Raw genomic sequence first — 7,500 nt, 5'->3', positions numbered from 1 at the left:
CAGTGAGGGAGATGTAGGATGTGTTTTATACAGCACATGTGCATTTATTCATTTAGAAGATGCTTTTTTTAATCCTGTATATTTTATACAGCAGAGGTGGATGCTGTTTGACCTGTAGTGACCCCTATGAGCAACAGTATTGATTTTATTTCTATAAAACTATGTATGTATATAAAAAATATAATGACAGATGGAATATCTGAGTGCTTGTGAGATGAGAGAGATGAGTGTGCGATGAGCGCATGTGTGTGTGTGTGTGTCTGGCTGAACGTAGCTGAACTCCAGCATAGATAAATACCCAGAATGCAGTGCTAATTTTAAGGAGAATAATGATAATAGTCAGAATAAGAGCAGCCGTTCTTTTCAAATGAATAGTTGCAATGAATCCTGAAATATCGCTACCTTAGAATAATAAGGTTCTATCTGACATTTTTGTCAAAATGGAGTTATTTACATATTTTTATTCTTTGAAAGTTTCTTAAGTTCAGATGAGGTGTTTCTTAAAGTTGTGTACATATTTGGACTTTATATCAAAAATAACTTATTCCATTTACCATGTAACTCTATGGAATTCTTCGTAAAACTTTATAGCTCAATATCTCAGAACTACTCAAAACGCAGATAGAACCTTATTATTCTAAGGTAGCAATATTCTGAAATCAGTTCTTGATGCCATCATGACATAAGAGTTTACGTCATCTGAAAATAATTTCCCACACGTGCATGTCTGTGTTTGTGTAAGTCAGTGTGTGCCTCCTGGTAAATATTTTGGCTCAGCATCAACTGAGCACAATATTGGGACATGTCACGGTAGTCTCTGTGACTCCTGCCTCTTATCAGATGCATGTTACACCAGCACTGTGTTTATTAAGCTGCTTCTATCTTTATCAGATGCATGTTACACCCCCACTGTGTTTATTAAGTTGCATGTTACACCAGCACTGTGTTTACTAAGCTGCTATAAAGAGGGAATAGAACATCTGCTGCTATTCTCAGCTCATTCTGGTCTTGTCTTGTGTTCATTAGTATTGTCTTATCTCTGTCACATCTGTATCATTCCTGGGTGTTGTTTGTACTTCCTGGGTCTTGTCTGTACCTTCTAGGTCTAGTCTGTACTTTTTAGGTCTTGTCTGTACTTCCTGGGTCCTGTCTGTACTTTCTAGGTCGTATCTGTACTTCCTGGGTTCTGTCTGTACTTCCTGGGTCCTGTCTGTACTTCCTGGGTTCTGTCTGTACTTCCTGGGTTCTGTCTGTACTTCCTGCATGGGTCCTGTCTGTACTTCCTGGGTATTGTGAAGCTGTATAGAGCCCCTAGTGATTTGCTCTTTGCTGCTGATTGAACTCTATAGATCTGGCATCTGCCACCTTAATCTCTCGCTTGCTCTGAATGAGTGTGTGTGTGTGTGTGTGTGCGTGTGTGCGTGTGTGTGTGTGCGTGTGTGCGTGTGTGTGTGTGTGTGTGTGTGTGTGTGTGTGTGTGTGTGTGTGTGTGTGTGCGCGCGCGCGTGCGCGTGCGTGTGTGTGTGTGTGTGTGTGTGTGTGTGTATTGTGGAAAGGCATTGACTGAGCTCATTTTTCCCTGTTCCATCAGAACATGTTGAATTGCATTTCGATCCAGTGATCTCTGCCTGAAAGAGGTGTTGTGTAAGGGTCTGTGTGTGTGCATGTGAATGTGTATATGTTTGTTTGTGTGTGTGTGTGGGTGTATGTGTGTGATTTCGTGATGGGAGGCTGTCTTCAGAATCGATACGCTAAGGCTGACAGACTCTTGACAGCAGACATATTCTCTGTCTGGCCAAATGGCCTCATGGGTAATACTGCACAGGAATCATGGGAAATTGACTAGAGTATTTGTGTCTTAGTATGAGGTGCTAGTGTCTGCGTTCAAAGGTATTAAGTGTAGTGTATGGTTAACAGATACATTAGACTATTTGGAAAATATGGTTTCTGAAGATACTTGACTTGTAATGTGGAATAAAATGGTGCAGCCGATATAAGATGCTGTGTGTGAAAGGCTAAAACAGTGTGTGTGTGTGTGTGTGTGTGTGTGTGTGCGCTACTGTGAGCTTTGAAAGTGACCGTGTGTTTTGTTCTCCTTGAATAGAGGCCAGCATGACAAAAGCGTGGGAGTGGGGATGATATTTATATCTATGGTGTGGGTGGGAGTGGGGATGATATTTATATCTATGGTGTGGGTGGGAGTGGGGATCAAACCTGGTGAAGGACCTAGAGATGATGATCATCCTCATTGAAACCATGTCATGAGTATCAGGCCTCTGCTAGACTACACCGAATCAGTTTTGATACGGGGTTCCGGATCAAATCCGATCTGCGTCCACAAACACTGTAGCCTTGTTTGGGCAGCCTTAAAAAATCCTTGAAAATCATGACAAAAGCATAGTCAACAAGTATGGATACCAGGGAAGAAAAAGGCAGGGAATCTTGCAGGGAAATCTTCCTGTTAATGCTAACCTGAAGAATGCTAATGCTAACCTGAAGAATGCTCATGTGTTAATGCTAACCTGAAGAATGCTCATGTGTTAATGCTAACCTGAAGAATGCTCATGTGTTTGAGTTTCCAAGTCTGAATTCCTCATCTCCAGTGACCACTGGAAGCATGCTGGGTCTGGGTCTGTTTCTGTCACACACAAACACACAGACACACAGACACACACACACACACACACACACACACACACACACACACACACACACACACACACAATGTGACATCCATAATCTAACAGCTTGCTTCATGCATTTTGCATGGGCCCAAATCACACAGATCTGCCCACGACCTTTACTCTGATCTCTGTTGGGGCCAGCACAGTTGCCATGGCAGGGAGAAGGAAGAATGTGTGTGTGTGTGTATGTGTGTGTGTGTCTCTCTCTCTCTCTCTCTCTCTCTCTCTCTCCCTCCCTCTGTGTAGGTGTGTGTGTGTGTGTGTGTGTGTGTGTGTGTGTGTATGAGAGAGAGATATGGGTTGTGAAGGACCATTAAGAAGATGGGTGGGCACGCAGTTGGCTTACTGCATAAGCACCTTTCTGATGAGATTCACACACACACACACACACACACACCTACACAGATAGAGAGAAAGAGAGAGAGATACACACACTCTCTCACTCATTTGTCTGTCTAAAGTTTCCACATTAGTTGTGTGTCTGTGTGTGTGTGTGTGTGTGTGTGTCTGTGTGTGTGTGTGTGTCTAATGTTTTCTTAAGCGGTAGCTGAGACAGTAATAACCTGCCGGTGTTTATTCTGGGTCACGGTGCTGACTGCGTTACCCAGCAACAAGCCCCGAATGGGCCAATCTTACGCACGTCTGCAGCAGGGCCTTCCGGCTGGACAGCAACTCTGAGCTGGTGTATGCTAAATGTCTGGTGAACATTTGGTAAATGTCCAGTTAAGTCCGGTAAACCTTCATTAAAGGGTCCGGTAAACCTTCGGTAAAGGGTCCGGTAAACCTTCGCTAAAGGGTCCGGTCAGCATCATTGTCATGTCTTGGCCTGTGAGGGACTGCAGCCTGAATCAAAAGCGAGCACTAGAGAGTGCAGGTGATTCAACAGTAAACACTAGAGCAACAGAAACGAGACTCTGTCTGAGTCAGGCTCTGCCTGCTGCACACACAATACGAAAGCATGTTTACAGTGTCTACTAATATACACATTATGCCTCTCTTAACCTGACCGCTAGTGACACAGGCATTTGTTTATCTAATGGGGTCTGTATCTGGTAACCTAGATTCTTTATGTGTGCTTAACTGTCTGTGTGTGTTTGAGTGTCTAATGTGTGTGTGCAGGACTGTGTGTGCGTGAGTATGTGTGCGAGCGTGCGGTGCATGCGCGCGTGTGTGTGTGTGTGTATGCACAGTCCTCTCTAATATTGTGTTTCTGTTGGGCAGTCTGAACTACATCTGTAGAGATAGGGGTACAAATATGTGTGTGTGTGTGTGTGTGTGTGTGTGTGTGTGTGTGTGTGTGTGTGTGCTGGACTGTAGGTGCTACACATTGTGTGTGTATGTGTTTGTGTGTGCTTGACTGTAGCTGCTAGACAGTCTGGTGTGTGTGTGTGTGTGTGTGTGTGTGTGTGTGTGTTTGTTGTGTTGTCAGATTTGCGTCATCTTGACAGATAGGCCTGCTCGAGACTAATGGGGCGCTGTGTGCCTCTAAATTACCCATGAATCCCTCTGCTACGCCAGCCGGCCGGGCAGGAAGTGACATATTTATTTGTTTAGCAGAGTGTGGCTGAGACTCAGTTCCAGTAAGCCTTCCCTCCTGACATAGGCTAACTAAGCCCTGGTCCAATAGGCCGTCCTTCCTGGACTCCCCTGTCTCCTCAGACTGCCCATACACGTGCATGGAGCGTTCATTTAGGTATACGGTATTGTACTGTATAGCGGTAAATACGCTTGCAAAAAGGGAGGGCTGCTTCGGCTAGACTTCATATGAGAAGGTGTAGAATAAGATGTGAGGACTAGAGTCAAAATGTCTGAGCTTGAATGATTTCATATTTTCACTTCAAAATATTCACATAGATTTGCGCTAAATATGAAGTCAGAGACAAACACACATGAGAATTTGCAGAAAAAACAGTGAGATAAGAGCCTTACTGTACTTCACCAGGCAGATTAGTTTGTGTTAGCATTATATGATATCAGAGTCACGATTGCATTATGACAATACAACAGTAGATGTGTGTGTGTGTGTGTGTGTGTGTGTGTGTGTGTGTGTGTGTGTGTGTTTGTGTGTGTGTGTGTGTGTGTGTATGTGTGTACAGTACGTGTATATGTGTGTGCACCCCTATGCTGTTTCCCGACAGTCCCGTGAGGGGTGGTTGTTTTTGAAACGTCCCCTTGACTGTGGGCCTGTGGCGATGTGTGTGTGTGTGTCCGGTAGTGGACAATGTGGTAGATCAACAGAAAGACTGTGTTTATGATCAAAACATTTCCTCTTTATTTTTCTTTTAATGACTACCTCTGACTAAAACCTCAGAGCTAAACCCTCTGATCTGTGTGTGTGTTGGTTTAGCGAGGTGGGCATCCTTATATGGACCCTTTCAAGAGAGTTCCAATATCAGCATCATAGTTGGCCCCACAAGACTTCCTTTTTAACATTCCATATGTTATCTTAATGCAGAGGAAGTAGATTGGGGCCCAAATAGAACGTTCAAGCATTATTTTTGTTTACCTTGTTGAAAGGGTCTATATAGGCCTTTCTCTCTGGAGCTGCTGGGACAGAGCCAGTGTGTGATGTGGGATGGCAGAGGTGCCCCCCACCCCCCCCCCCCCCCCCCGCTGGCGCGTCTGGGCCGTAGTACCACCTGGAGCGGGCATTACTTTCTGTGAACCGAATGCCCTGGGGTCCATTACTCCGTATTTATGTTGCAAAAAAAACAAAACAAGTCCAACAGATAATTCCAAAACAGCTCTGGTTTATTACAACTGAAAATGGAAAATGTACAGCTCTTTTTGCATGAAATAAATAAAAATATAAATATAAGTTAAACTGGCAATAGCATGGAGTACAAGTTATAGCTATATAGCTATCAAAAGCTATAAGTTCAAAAGCTATGTGCTCCTAGTCAGCCACACCTCCACCAACTCAATGTCCTATTTAATGGCCTTTGTCAATAACTTGTAGAGGGCACATTCTTACAAGATCGAATACAGGGGAAAAAATGAAATGAATTAACAAATAAAGAAATGGCTCCTACACAACCGGCCCCTAATTGTACAATTATGAAACTAAATCAAATAAGAGCCTTGAATTCATTATTATTATTTGTATACAAAAGACATAGTGTAATACCAGACCATTGCTTTCTTGTCTCTGCTCTCTCGTCTTATCTTCATCACCCTCCAACATCAGACACAGCTTGCTGATTGGCCTTTCTGTAATGGTTTGGTTTGAGCACGCAGTCATATGTACTCAGTCTTTTCTCTCCATCCCAATTATGATGAGAAAATCTCCTACAGATGAGGTCATAGAAAACTAGACCTGTGAAGACTAGGCTTGTCTTACTTTCTTTCTTTCTTTCTTTCTTTCTTCTCTCATTCTATCATCTATCTATCAATATATCTTTCTATCTCTCTTTCTTTCTTTCTTTTCTGTTTGTCTGTCTGTCCCTACTTTTTTCTTTCTTTCTGCCCCCCCCCCCCTTTCTGGCTCTAATACATTGTTGTTGAGAGACCCTTATTTAGTAGGTGTGCCTGGCTGTCTGTCATGCATCTGCATAGTAATTTTAGCACTATTTCAGTCTCTAGGACACAAACAGGTCATTACTGTAAACATACTTACCCTGCCGGCAGCCAATTACAGGCAATCAGGATTATTTTAATGATGCAGATAAGGCCAATCTTTCGCCTAATTTCTACCAAAACATGCTGGCAGAGACGCATCGACTGCTGGCTGCCTCTTAGGTTGGGGTTGAGAGTGTGTTTATCCCAAAGCATTCCCACCTTAAGGAGCCAAAGCAAACCAGAGGAGCCAGTGGGAAAGTGAAGGTGCCTGGGTTGGGATTGGCAAGACTAGACACAGTGCAAGTCTTTATTCTTCACTGTGTTACACTTGCAGTCTATAGACATCAAGTAACCACATCAGTACCAATAAGTCACTCAAACTGAATTGAATAAGACACTCGAAGACGAAAGTTATAGAGGAAAGCATCTGAAAAAAAAGTGATGTTTTGTTGGATTGGCACTATGCCGGATTAAATTACTTACCAAAAGCTGCACGTTATACATTTTCTTAGCGAGGTTACTTACCAGACGAGTTACTGCATTTCAGTCCGTTGCTAAACGGCACATGTATACCACTCAACTGACACTGAAGATGTGCAGCACAATAGTAGGAAATGGGTTCAAATTGACTTCACTTGTTTCCATTGAAGTGGATCTGTCCATTTCTTTTGATGTCTATATTTACTGCCTGTCAGCGTTGGCTGATGATTGGCATGTGAATGGATGACAGGCCAGACGCGTAGATCTCTTGAGTGTCTCTTCGAGCTGCTTATCGCTCTGAGTGTAGACCCCATCCTCTGATTTCCACATGCAGTATGAGCTCACTGCAACCAAGGAGCTGGCCTGTAATCAGGCATCTATTGATCGGGCCTGATTGAAGGGTGTGTTCAGGCCAGACGGGCGCAGGCTGGTGGTTTGGTGTGGATTGGTGCAGTCTGTAATGAGGCCCTGCAGGGGGCCGATACCTATAATTTACTTAATTGAATTTATTCTGTTCCTGTTCTCTCTGTCTCTGTCTCTCTCTCTCTCTCTCCTCCCTCTCTGTTCATTTCTGTCTCAGTCTCTCTCTCTCACTCTCTCTCTCTCTCTCTCCTCCCTCTCTGTTCATTTCTGTCTCAGTCTCTCTCTCTCACTCTCTCTCTCTCTCTCCTCCCTCTCTGTTCATTTCTGTCTCAGTCTCTCTCTCTCTCACTCTCTCTCTCTCTCTTTCCCTCCCTCTCTGTTCATTTCTGTCTCAGTCTCTCTCTCTCACTCTCTC

At 43.7% G+C, this 7,500-nt stretch overlaps 1 protein-coding gene across 1 annotated transcript in view; it reads left to right on the top strand.

The window, feature by feature from the left end:
* LOC121694058 (tumor protein p53-inducible protein 11-like) overlaps positions 1-7,500 on the top strand; it is a gene marked incomplete at its 3' end in the record, with an annotated part of 53,853 nt that overhangs the window by 23,908 nt on the left and 22,445 nt on the right. The gene's annotated exons all lie outside the window — the stretch shown is intronic.

The sequence above is a fragment of the Alosa sapidissima genome, chromosome 20, assembly GCF_018492685.1.
Source record: "Alosa sapidissima isolate fAloSap1 chromosome 20, fAloSap1.pri, whole genome shotgun sequence".
Lineage (NCBI taxonomy): Eukaryota > Metazoa > Chordata > Actinopteri > Clupeiformes > Clupeidae > Alosa > Alosa sapidissima.
Note: the sequence above shows the minus strand (reverse complement) of the source record. Positions and strands in the feature narration are given on the sequence as shown.